This window comes from Euprymna scolopes, chromosome 33 (assembly GCF_053919585.1).
Source record: "Euprymna scolopes isolate OS-2025 chromosome 33, ASM5391958v1, whole genome shotgun sequence".
Classification (NCBI taxonomy): domain Eukaryota; kingdom Metazoa; phylum Mollusca; class Cephalopoda; order Sepiida; family Sepiolidae; genus Euprymna; species Euprymna scolopes.
The window spans coordinates 35,707,088-35,720,771 of NC_136514.1; positions in this window are offsets into that span (position 1 = coordinate 35,707,088).

Genomic DNA, 13,684 nt, shown 5'->3' on the forward strand with positions numbered 1-13,684 from the left:
ATAGATACGTATGTAAGTAGAGAGAATAGATAGATAGATAGATAGATAGATACGTATGTAAGTAGAAAGAATAGATAGATAGATAGATAGATAGATACATACATACATACATACATACGTATGTAGATAGATAGATAGATAGATAGATATGTATGTATGTAGATAGATATATACATAGATAGATAGATACGTATGTAGATAGATAGATAGATAGATAGATAGATAGATAGATAGATAGATAGATACGTATGAAGGTAGATTAAACTGGCTGAGGCGATATTGAATTATCGACTAATAATAATAATAATAATAATAATAATAACAATAATAACAATAATAATAATAATAATAATAATAATAATAATAATAATAATAATATATAAAAGCAGCAACACACTCGCTAATCGAGTCAGTTTTATTTTTCCGAAGATTTTGTCTTTCGCGAAGTTTCGCCTAACTTGTACAGCTTCGGTAAGTAATCAGATATTGAAAAGCGGACCAATCTGTAAGATGTGTGGGGGGCGGGCGGATAAAAAGGAGAGATAATATCGAATAACGAGTTGAGAGTGAAGAAGTGGGCGAAGGAAATTAGATGGGAGTGGAAATCGAACTCCAGGTGTCTGGATACATGAACGGGCGCTAGGACGGCGGATGGAATCATGCTAACTGAAGTGAAATGATTTCATATTTCTGATGCGGCCAAGTCCGTCCGTCGGTTCCTCTGTCAGGTTTGTTTTGTTTTTTTTATTGTTTTTTTTTTTTGTTTTTTTTTTGTTGTTTTTTGCTTTAAGGTTACTGTTTATCAAGGCATGAAACCATACTACGTAAAGTTAGATAAAAGTGAAACACCGTAATGATCATTATTGATGGAACTTGAGTAGGGTCTATACTGCCTTGATAAAATATAAAACCGACTTCGAAACCTAGTAGGTGATGCCTTCCACCCCACCCCACCCCACCCCCCGCAAACCTCTTTTCTACAGAAGAGACGCTGTTAGCCTGCCTCTGCTTTATCGTTTTCTTTTAATGACAAGTGCTCGTTTGAGTTTCAATCTATGCCCCCCCCCCTTGCCAAACTGTCACAAAAAATACTCATCTAGCGTCAACGACCATCAACAGTTTACCCCCATTCTGTATCTGGAACTCTGTTTCGCTGGCCTGCTTTCCAGCTGACTACAATACGGTCGTCTTCAAGTCCAATGTAAATAAATTTTTGTTGAGCCGCCCCCTAAATAATCTATTCCTACTCCATTTCCACCACTAACTATTAACACCCTGTTGTCTCAACGACTACTGCACACTCATCACCCTTTATTCTCGAGTGGCTTTTGGGCCTTGATAAGTGAAGGGGTTTCGTTATTAAAGAGGCGGTTTAACGAGAGCTTATTTACATTAGACTTGAAAACGACTATGTTATAGCCAGTTGGGAATCATCCCAGTAGTATTGTGTTCCACAAACGAACAGTTCTAAGAAATAAACTTTGCTCGTTGAATTTTCGTTTAGCGAGGGAAATTATTAACAGTTGTTATACCTAGACGAGTATTTATCGCGAATGTTTTAGAGTGGTAATACCATAAATTGAAGCTCAGTCGAGCATCTGCCATAAAAGAAACAACGGAACAGAGATAGACTCACAACGTCTCTTCTGGGAGAAAGAGGAAAATCATATTCACTTAAATCTTTAAAAAAAACATTAAAAAAAACTGTCTACTTGGTCTGTCAAGCTTAAATATGAATGATCCGTTAGGCTCTAGTCTATAATATCATTTACTTGGTCTGTCATGATGAAATCAGAAATATATTTTTACTATGCTATAATCACATTGACTAATGTATATCCATTAACCCTTATCCTCGGGTGGTCTCCGGGCCTTGATAAGTCGAGTTGTGTAAAAAAAAAACTTGGTCTGCTCAAGTTTCATTCTAAAATATCTTTTTATTTTGTCTGTAACTCTTAAGTGTAATATACCTTTTCACTTGGTCTGTCATGCTTAAGTCCTTATTTAATTGCCTCTCTACGAGTGCAGAGTTTTATATGAAGTCGTTTTGATTTGTTTTTGTTTTTGTTTTGTTTTTTTTAACGTGGAAAAATGTCCAACTCCCTCCAAACAAGGACGCTAAGTTGGAACAAAAATAAAATTGCCTCGGTATGGAAAGATTTCTCCTTCACTGGTCTAGGGAAATGAAGTGTCATATCAGAACATATGAGAATAGTAGTTCAGATAATCAAAAATACTAATAATCATCAATACGAATCTAAAAAAATCCAGAAACACATGCTCTGTAACAGAGCGCAGACGCACGTATGGCAACTGTATGCAAATGACCGAGCCGTGTGCGAAATGACGGCAAGGAAGAAAGAAAAAGGTTATCAAAAATGCAGACCGACGAACACAATCTCGTTAGAGAGAGGGACACGATTACGTCGAGTTATTCTTTGTCTTGGTCTCATTTGCGCCGGAATCTACAACGTGTCGGGTCCCTACGGGTTAACGTGTGTGTAAACGTGTATACAAAGTTACAGCTCTTGTAATTCTGTCTGTTACTCTTAGGTTTTAAATGTTCTCATTGTTAAATGTGCAGATTAAATGAATGCATCTTGCTCCGTATTTGATTAAATATAATTTTTAAAAAAACTCTATCTCTTCATCCATCAGTCGGTCTGTCACGCTCTTCTTTGAAAAAGCATGTTCATTGATAAATGCGCATATTTAATGGATGCATCTTATGATTATCCATCCTTTTTTTTTTTTTTTTTTTTTTTTTTTTGCTTTAGAAAATTGCGAATCCCACCTCCACGCGCCAAAGTGGCGCGAATCTTCGCAACCTTGCTGTACAAAGCCTGAAACGGTAGCATCTTAACGTTTTCCACTGGTCAATGGCGACCATTTATATGACTTCAACAATGAATATCGATCAAGAAGATGTCTTTGGAGGCTGGCCTTATGTCAAGATGAAGATAAAAACGTTCTGCCGAGGGCATTCACACGTTGAGATATCTACATGATCACAGCTTCATAGTAAATCGTCATTTTATGTACTATTGGCTGTACTGTGTGGTGAAACGCAAAATAAAACAAACAAACAAAAAAGTGCATGTTTCTTGTATGCGTAATTGCACAATAAGAAGTTTACATTTGGCCGTGAAAGCAAACGTGAATAGTTAACAAAATTATTTTTTGCTAACAACGTTATAAACTGTTAAGTAGCGTTGGTTTTAGTGTCGGAAATTACCGTAGAAAGTGAATATTTGAACTCGGCAATTTTTTTATGCGAAGGTTAAGTGTTTTATCGTGGAAGCCCACCCAGAAAGAAATTTTAAAAGTAAGAAAATGTGGCAGGTCGTTTGCCGTTTGATTATGCAAATACTCTCGAACCCTTCTCAAACCCTATATCGAGCATGAGAAACTAAATTCAGTAATCACCGTTATGTCAGTGAATGTAAACATATGTTAACAGTTTTAAATAAGCAGAACATTTCACAAATGAACAAATAAATAATATAAGTTAGGAATTTTAAATAAAATGAATTTCATCCATTTAAAAAAGTTCTGTTTATCGCTTGTGAAAAAGTGTTGCTTTTAAAATGGATGAAAAAATCGCATAAATACTATACATACAAATATATAAACATATATGCATACTTAAATGTAGATAGATAGATAGATAGATAGATAGATAGATAGATAGGCAGAGAGACAGATAGATAGATTTAAACATATTGGAATAGATAGATAAATAAATAGATAGAAAATATGGGTAGGTGTATATGTTTATATATTTCTATGTATAGTATTTCTTCCTAATCTAATTAACGGATTATTATGAATTTTGTAACACAGCTGCTACGCGCAAATGTAGGTAATGTGCGCTATATTTGAGATAATCGAATATCCATGAAGAGCTTTCACTCGCTGTATTCCTTTGCATAGAACTAAATTAAACTAGATATAGAGCTTACGTAAATTACTTCTCCATAAATCGTACGCATATATTTCCATAAATAGTATTACCTCGTATATTGCATATATTTTTCATGAATAATATTACCTTATACATTGATTATATTTATTCCATAAATCGTATTGCCTCATGCATTGCATATATTTTCTATATATCCTATTACTTTATATATTTCATATATTTATTCCATAAATAGTATTACCTCATAAATTGCATATATTTTCTATATATCCTATTACCTTATATATTTCATATATTTATTCCATGCATATATTTTCTATAAATCCTATTACCTTATATATTGCATATATTTATTCCATAAATAGTATTACCTCATGCATTGCATATATTTTCTATAAATCCTATTACCTTATATATTTCATATATTTATTCCATGCATATATTTTCTATATATCCTATTACCTAATATATTGCATATATTTATTCCATAAATAGTATTACCTCATAAATTGCATGTATTTTCTATAAATCCTATTACCTTATATATTGCATATATTTATTCCATAAATAGTATTACCTCTAAAATTGCATATATTTTCTATATATCCTATTACCTTATATATTGCATATATTTATTCCATAAATAGTATTACCTCATGCATTGCATATATTTTCTATAAATCCTATTACCTTATATATTGCATATATTTATTCCATAAATAGTATTACCTCATAAATTGCATGTATTTTCTATAAATCCTATTACCTTATTGTTATATTCCTAAATACTTAGGAAATAAAGACAAACGTGAGTTACACCGAGTGGTATGTGTAATGGGGTTTATTTATAATACAGAAACGTAAGGCTGCTCGCCTAAGGTAAATAGAAGTACATAGTAACAAGTATGGGGAAGAAAGTCTGATAATCAACACGTAAGACTATCCGTCTTACTGCGACTGCTTGTCTGCCGCTGTCTGCCAAACAGTCCAATATATATATACAGTTTGTAACCGGTGTATAGCCAGTTATGTTCCTTCACAACACCTCCCCCTGAAGCTGAAATCTTCCTTATTTTAGCTTAAATACCTCTTCCTTTTAGGGTCAGGGCTTAATCTCCTGGTAACTTTTCTCTTTCTTGCGCTTTTCCTTCTGGTCAGCGTTACCCGGGGTAAAGGTTTCTGTCCAGCCCGTATGGTCGGTTCAGGCGAAATATTCATTGTTTGCGGTACACACGCTGGTTTTGGTATATCAAAAATATCGCACAATGTTTCCATTGGTGTCTCTTCCACATTTGGAGACAGTCTGGGACGTATTTGATTTCTGTGTCTTTTGCAGACAAAACTTAATCCTTGGATGGTATAGACCATGCTCCCAATCCTTTTTTTGATAATACCTTCAACCCACTGATTTCGTCCATTTTGAAAATTTTTGAAATATACATTTTCACCTGGGGAGAAGCACTTGGTATTAAGGTTTTCTTTTTTTAAAACTTTCTTTTTCTCTGGTAGCAGCCTATCGAAGACAGATCTTATCTTTCTTGCAAACATTAGCTCAGCCGGGGAAGAATTGACATTATTATTAGGATTTGGTGTCACCCTGTAAATTGCTAAAAATGTTTGAATACATTGTTCGTCTGTGTCCGTAGTAAGATTTTTCTTAAGTGCCCTTTTAAACGTATCTACAAATTTTTCGGCCAACCCATTCGATCGTGGATGGTACACAGGTGTTGTCATATGTAGAATATTTAGTGAGTCACAGAATTCTTTGAATTCATGAGCAGTAAATGCTGTTCCATTATCGCTCACTAAGGTTTTTGGCACTCCAAAACGGCTAAAAATTTCATTAAGCGCACTCACAGTGTTTTTTGCTGTTGGATGTCTAAACTTAAATATTTCTGGCCATTTTGAAAAAGAATCTACAATAATCAAGTAAAAATAACCATTTATAGGTCCCGCATAATCAATATGCAGACGTGACCAGGGTAGGTCCGTCTTTGGCCATGGCGTCGTTTTTACTGGAGGATCTCGAGCTGCTAATTGACATCCTCTGCATGTCTTGACACATTTTTCAACTTCCTTGTCCATACCAGGCCAGTACACATATCCTCTCATAAGGGATTTCATTCTCGAAATGCCCGGATGACCTGTATGAAATTCCTTCAGAATTTTCCTCTGTAACGTTAGTGGAATTACGATCCTCTCACCATACATGAGCACATCTTCACAGATGGAAAAAGGCGTTGTTTGATCTACCTTTTTATTTTTTTTTATCCATCCCAATTGATTTTTCATTTTCTTAATGAAAATGTCATTTACTGCCTCTTTTTTTATTTTTTCGAAAGTTACCGGAAGTTCACGTATCATATTACACATTGAACTTGTACATTCACTTTCGTCTTTAAGCGCAGCAATTACCGTTTCTTCGAAACTTTCGCTTCTTTTAGGGATCAACCGTGATAATGCATCTGCGTGTCCTAACTTTTTTGAGGATACATGTTCCATCTTAAACTGATAGTTTAAGAGGGTTACAGCCCATCGCTGTAATCGATTCGCAGTATGTGTGGGAATGCCTTTCTTTGATCCAAATATGGTAAGTAGGGGTTTATGGTCGGTTTGCAAAATAAAAGATCGTCCATGGAGAAATCGATTGTACTTTGTAATTCCAAATATTATCGACAGCGCCTCTTTTTCAATTTGGCTGTAATTTTTCTCCGCTGCAACCAACGTTCTTGAAGCATGGGCGATAGCTTTTGTCCTACCATCCTCATACTTGTGAAGTAATACAGCGCCAACACCGTAATCACTGGCGTCCGTTGCTAGTATTAGTTCCTTTTCTGGATTGAAATGTGCCAATGCTAAGTCTGACAGTAGACATCTTTTGATATTTTGGAAAGCAGATTCACATTCCTTATTCCAGTTCCATTTAACACCCTTTTTCAGTAACTCGTTAAGAGGAGCTCTTAAATTATGTATGTTAGGGATGTAAATTGCATAGTATTGAACTAATCCCAAAAACGATTTTAATTTTGTCACTGAATCTGGAGCAGGCATCTTTTCAATTGCTTCAGTCCTTTGTGGATCCGGTCTTCGACCCTCTTTGTCGATTATTTGACCTAGATATTTAATTTTTTTCATAAAAAAATCGCATTTTTCTGGGCTCAATTTAAAACCAAATTCCTGTATTCTTTTGAATACTTCTTTTACATGCTTCTTATGATCTTGCAAATTTTCACTTTTAATTAGGATATCGTCAAGGTAGGCCATTGAAAATTCCAACCCTGCCAGCATCGTGTCCATAATTTGCTGGAAAATAGCAGGAGCAACCTTTAATCCAAAAGGAAGCCTCTTTAGCTTAAAAATGCCCTTATGAGTATTTATGCCTAAATATTTGGAGCATTCATCGCTGATCTTAATTTGCAAGTAAGCATCTGAGAGGTCTATCTTAGAAAAAATTTTTCCTCCGTTAAGCTTAGAGAACAGATCTTCTGCGGACGGAAGGGGATAATTATGGTCCAATAGACAGTCATTTAAACCCGTTGAAAAATCTCCACAGACCCTTATTCTGTTATTTTTTTTCTTTACATACACGGTTGGACTTGCCCAATCTGTGTGGTTAACTTTTTCAATGACTTCCAGTTGTTGAAGTCTATCCAACTCTTTTTCGATTGCGTCCATCGCTGAAAAAGGCACATTCCTTTTAGGTTTGAATACTGGAGTGGCATTTTTCTTTAATTCAAATTTTGCCTCTGTCTTAATACAGAGTCCTAGTCCTTCGGCAAAAACATTGGGAAATTCAGTTTTCAAATCCTTCAGGAAGTCTTCCCTTTGGTTTGCTTTTTCTGCAGTTAAAACGTTACAAAACGAATTTATGGGTTTCTCCCATAAATTAAACAGGACAATCCAATCTACCCCAAACAGGCATGTATTCTTTCCTGGTACGACGTACACTTTGGATTTATGAGTCTGGTTAGCGAATGTCACTTTGCATTTTAATTCTCCCTTGAACTCTAATCTTTTGCCGCACACACTTCTCGCCGTCTTTCTGGTTTTCGTTAATTCAGGTCGACCTATCCTTTTCCATATATCTTCATTTATAATACTAATATCTGCACCGCTATCCAGAAGCAATGTAACCAGATGTCCATTTATCCGAACATCAACATATTTCCGTCTTTCGCAGCTTTTTTCTTTATTCATGCGAAGCGTATTTACATTATCGGTCCCTTGTCTTTTCTTCTGGGCACAGTATGTTCCCTTGTGACCTCTGAGACCACATTCATAACATATTTTGTTCCTAAACCAGCAGGTCTTATTGTTGTGTCTTAAACTACCACAACATTTACACTTTAGCTTTGGGTCTTTGTATCCTTTAAGGATCCTGTGTTCTTGGAACCTGGACTTTCTTGTGGTCCCTTGCCTTTTTACTTGCTGCACCTTAAAAATATTTTTCTCTTCAATGCGAGTGTTGTCTTTCTTTATGTTAATCAGACGTTGACACTCTTCAGTGACTTTTTGCAATGTTATGTTAGGATCCGCCTCCATAATTGTTAGGATCCGTGAACGTATATCTTTGTCCCTTGGTGCTGTGAGACCTTGTACAAAGATTAAACATTTAAATTGGTCTGCGGAAATTTCATTCAATTTAAATGATTCGCATAAACAGTTCACAGTGCAAGCATATTCTAGATAGTCTTCAGCTTCTGCCTTCTGAATGTTCAAACATTTGTATCTAGAGTGAAATAGGCTATCCCTTTTATCAAATATTTTCGACAAGGTACTAATTGTTTCCTCGAACGAAACCTCCTCCGGTTTTTTTGGTAGAATTAGATTTGCATACTTGGTGTTTTCATCAGTACCCAGTTTTTGTAGTAGCAGGGTAACTTTTTCCTCATCGGTCCAGTCTAAACATCTTTTCGTAAAAATTGTTTCGTATCTTCTGTAGTATGCAGGGAAAGTAACACCAGTATCCGGGGAGTAACGAAATTCCGTTAGTGAATTTGAAATACCCTCGGCAGAAAAATTAGTCTTCTTCCCGGTCGACGTTAGAATTAGCTTTTCTAAATTCTTTTGCTGTGTCGACATTTGTCGTTGTAGTATGTTTGTTTGTTCTTGTTGTGCCTCTAAAGTTTTTTGTGTTCTTTCTTGTTGTTGTTGCAGCTGTTGCTGTAGCTGTTGTTGTTGAATTTGTTGTTGTTGTTGTTGTTGCGCTAAAAATTGTTGAGTCATTTTTGTCTGTTCCTGGATGCTAAGGGCTAGAGCCTTAGTTAACTCTGCTAATTGTTCCATGTTAGCTTCTAGTACAAAAATGTCTTTTCGAATTCTACACAATAATTCCAAAGAAAAATCGTAAATTTACGTATATCGTAAATTAGTAGCAATATGCAGACACAACACGTTTCAACAAAGTTCATCCATAGTAATTCAACAGGCTTTGTAAAATAATTCTTTTTTTTTTTTTTTTTTTTTTTTTTCTTTTTTTTTTTTTTCAACAACGTAAGTTCATACACAAAATATTTCTTACTTCCCACGACAAATAGTTCCAATTATTTATATAAAGGCAATAACAAACAATTAATTTTCCAAAAAAAAAAAAATATATGGCTGCCGTTCCCACGTGGCATAAAATGGTACAATAGTCGTTGTATTTATATTTTTTCTTTCGAAACTCGTAATCCTTTAGTGTAGTTTCGAATTCAACTTGCGACCATTTTTTTTTTTTTTTTTTTTTTTTTTACTTGTCAAAATAAATATAAATTCCACTTTACCTTGAACATGTTTCTATAATTTCTTGTGAGTTCTTTACGAAGAAAAATCCGTACTTTTCGCTACTTTAGGTAGGAAAAATTTTTAAATTCATTGACGCACGTGGTCAAAAATCCTTGTGTAGTTTGTTTTTTTCGTAAAACAAAAAATCCTTGCATTGTACACAGTCCTTGGTACGGTAATTTATCTCTGTTAAGAGAAAGAACATCCTTTCGTCGCCATTGTTATATTCCTAAATACTTAGGAAATAAAGACAAACGTGAGTTACACCGAGTGGTATGTGTAATGGGGTTTATTTATAATACAGAAACGTAAGGCTGCTCGCCTAAGGTAAATAGAAGTACATAGTAACAAGTACGGGGAAGAAAGTCTGATAATCAACACGTAAGACTATCCGTCTTACTGCGACTGCTTGTCTGCCGCTGTCTGCCAAACAGTCCAATATATATATACAGTTTGTAACCGGTGTATAGCCAGTTATGTTCCTTCACAACACTTATATATTTCATATATTTATTCCATAAATAGTATTACCTCATGCATTGCATATATTTTCTATAAATCCTATTACCTTATATATTGCATATATTTATTCCATAAATAGTATTACCTCATAAATTGCATGTATTTTCTATAAATCCTATTACCTTATATATTTCATATATTTATTCCATAAATAGTATTACCTCATGCATTGCATATATTTTCTATAAATCCTATTACCTTATATATTGCATATATTTATTCCATAAATAGTATTACCTCATAAATTGCATGTATTTTCTATATATCCTATTACCTTATATATTTCATATATTTATTCCATGCATATATTTTCTATAAATCCTATTACCTTATATATTTCATATATTTATTCCATAAATAGTATTACCTCATGCATTGCATATATTTTCTATAAATCCTATTACCTTATATATTGCATATATTTATTCCATAAATAGTATTACCTCATGCATTGCATATATTTTCTATATATCCTATTACCTTATATATTGCATATATTTATTCCATGAATAGTATTACCTCATAAATTGCATATATTTTCTATATATCCTATTACCTTATATATTGCATATATTTATTCCATAAATAGTATTACCTCATAAATTGCATATATTTTCTATAAATCCTATTACTTTATATATTGCATATATTTATTCCATAAATAGTATTACCTCATAAATTGCATATATTTTCTATAAATCCTATTACCTTATATATTGCATATATTTATTCCATTAATAGTATTACCTCATGCATTTCATATATTTTCTATAAATTCTATTACTTTATATATTGCATATATTTATTCCATAAATAGTATTACTTCATAAATTGCATATATTTTCTATATATCCTATTACCTTATATATTGCATATATTTATTCTATAAATAGTATTACCTCATAAATTGCATATATTTTCTATAAATCCTATTACCTTATATATTGCATATATTTATTCCATAAATAGTATTACCTCATAAATTGCATATATTTTCTATAAATCCTATTACTTTATATATTGCATATATTTATTCCATAAATAGTATTACCTCATGCATTGCATATATTTTCTATAAATCCTATTACTTTATATATTGCATATATTTATTCCATAAATAGTATTACCTCATACAGGCATATATTTTTCAAGAAATCGTATTGCCTCATACATTGCATATATTTATTCCATAAATCGTATTACCTCAAACATTGCATATATTTTTCAATAAATCGTATTACTTTATACTCTGCATATATTTTTCCATGAATAGTATTGCTTCATGCATTGCATACATTTCGATGCAAAAGTTTTTGATGATTTAAAATTTAACCTTTAAAATAAAAACTATTTCTAAGAATAGCGACCTTAGCTTTCTATAACTTGATTTCATTTGTCAGTGAACTCATTTGCAAAATTCTTTATGCATTGTTGTAAAATATGAATCTAATTCATGTGCAATCTTCTCTTGTGATGCTAACCTAAGGCCATCTAAATGGTTTTGAAATCTTCGAAATGAGTGATAATTCGAGGAAGATAGGCAAAGAGAATATGCAGGATAGGGCAAAATTTCCCAAACCAAATTATCCTAGGTCTTTGATCAGTAATGGCTTCTTTTTTATTGACTAAAGAAGGTTGTTTTCGAGTCGAAAATTCGAGTAGGAATATTGCACAAAATATGAATGATGCTTTTATAATCTAAATTTTTTTTTAAAGTTATAAATTAAATAATATGCATAAAATAAATTACAACTTTTCTTTCAACTGATTTCTTCAGTCGTTTTAAGCAGTTTTTGATTACTTCAGTCGTTTTAAGCATAAGCAGTTTTTGATTACTTCAGTCGTTTTAAGCAGTTTTTGATAACTTCAGTCGTTTAAAATATTGATGCTTTTATATGCTTCAGTTCAAATTACAGTTTAATTACTTCAAATAGTGAAGCAGTTCGTGTGTAAAAAAAGAACGTGGCTAAAATAAATGTGCAATAGTTTAAAAGTGTGTTTTACAAAATGGCATGGAATTTGCAAGGTTTTATTTAATTCATTAATTTATAAATTTAAATTACAACGCATATATATACATATATAAATATATGTGTGTGTGTGTGTGTGTGTGTGTGTGTGTGTGTGTGTGTGTGTGTGTGTGTGGTAACGAATAGGCTCCTATATTGCTATATTGTTGACTGTTTTAAAAAACTGATTACATATAATGATAGAAGATGTACCGAGATACAGGAATGGGTGTGTTTGATCTGGCAGAACGGTGGTTCATTAAAATTGTGGGGTCTGCGTTCGCGCCTGGTCCACAAAGTATGGAAATAAAAAATTTAAAAATTTAAAAACAATGTACATAAGATTACTTTAATAAGTATGTTTTAACTTCAATAGGGGTGGTATAATAAAATTATGGGGTCTGCTTTCGCGCCTGGCCTCCATAGTATGGAAATAGGCACAAACTTTAATAAACATATTTCATATCTATCTGCGTAAGTATACTTTGATAATTATGTTTCAGTTTGAAGAAATATGGTATAATAAAATTATGGGGTGTTAGTTCGCACCTGACCTCCATAGAATGGAAATATGTCACAAAGTTTAACAAGGTTTTTTAATATAGATCCACAGAATATTGTGATAAGTGTTTCAGTGTGAACAGGTATGGTATAATAAATTATGGGGTTTATCTATTTTATTTTTACTTTCATCATATTTTGCTTTGGTTTTGATACCCGAAATTCAACCCAAATTTACAAACCTTCCTTTTCATAACCTATCATACTTTCATAAATCAGAGTCCATTTTCTGTAGGCTGTTTTTGAACCCAGTCAACGTCGGGTACTTTTGCTAGTATATATGTGTGTGTGTGTGTGTGTGTGTGTGTGTGTGTGTGTGTGTGTGTGTGTGTGTGTGTGTGTGTGTGTGTGTGTTTACATTTTTTGGCTGTTTAGCTCTTATATACAGTATTTTCAGTATTTTTACTATTTTTACGTTTGGATCCATATGAATGATTTTCATGTTTCCAACTGTCTTTTTAGTTGTTGACAAATCGAGCTTGTATCTGAAAGGTGTAGGGTAAATCATCTGGACAATGTGTTGGTCGTGTGTCCAATATAGCTATTAGTGTTTCTATTGTTGGAGATGCATTCTCCCACGGGGGCATTTGAATTGGTAGACTACATTGGTTCGTCGACTGATTTTGTTGTCCGGGAAGTGTTGTTTTTAATTATAAGTTTAGCAGTTGTTTTCAGATGATAAATCTGATCTTATTATTATTGACTGGGGATATATATCGATGTATTATATTCGTTGGTACCTTTTCATCTGATTTAAAGTTGTGGTGTCGCTGGTTGCGATTGAATATATTGGTAGGATGGGAATTGTTAACTTGGTTATTATTAGTTTGGTCAAGGTTTCTAACTGTTATATTAATGTGTATATTGACTAAGAAATTGGGGAATTGGTTATTAATAAGGA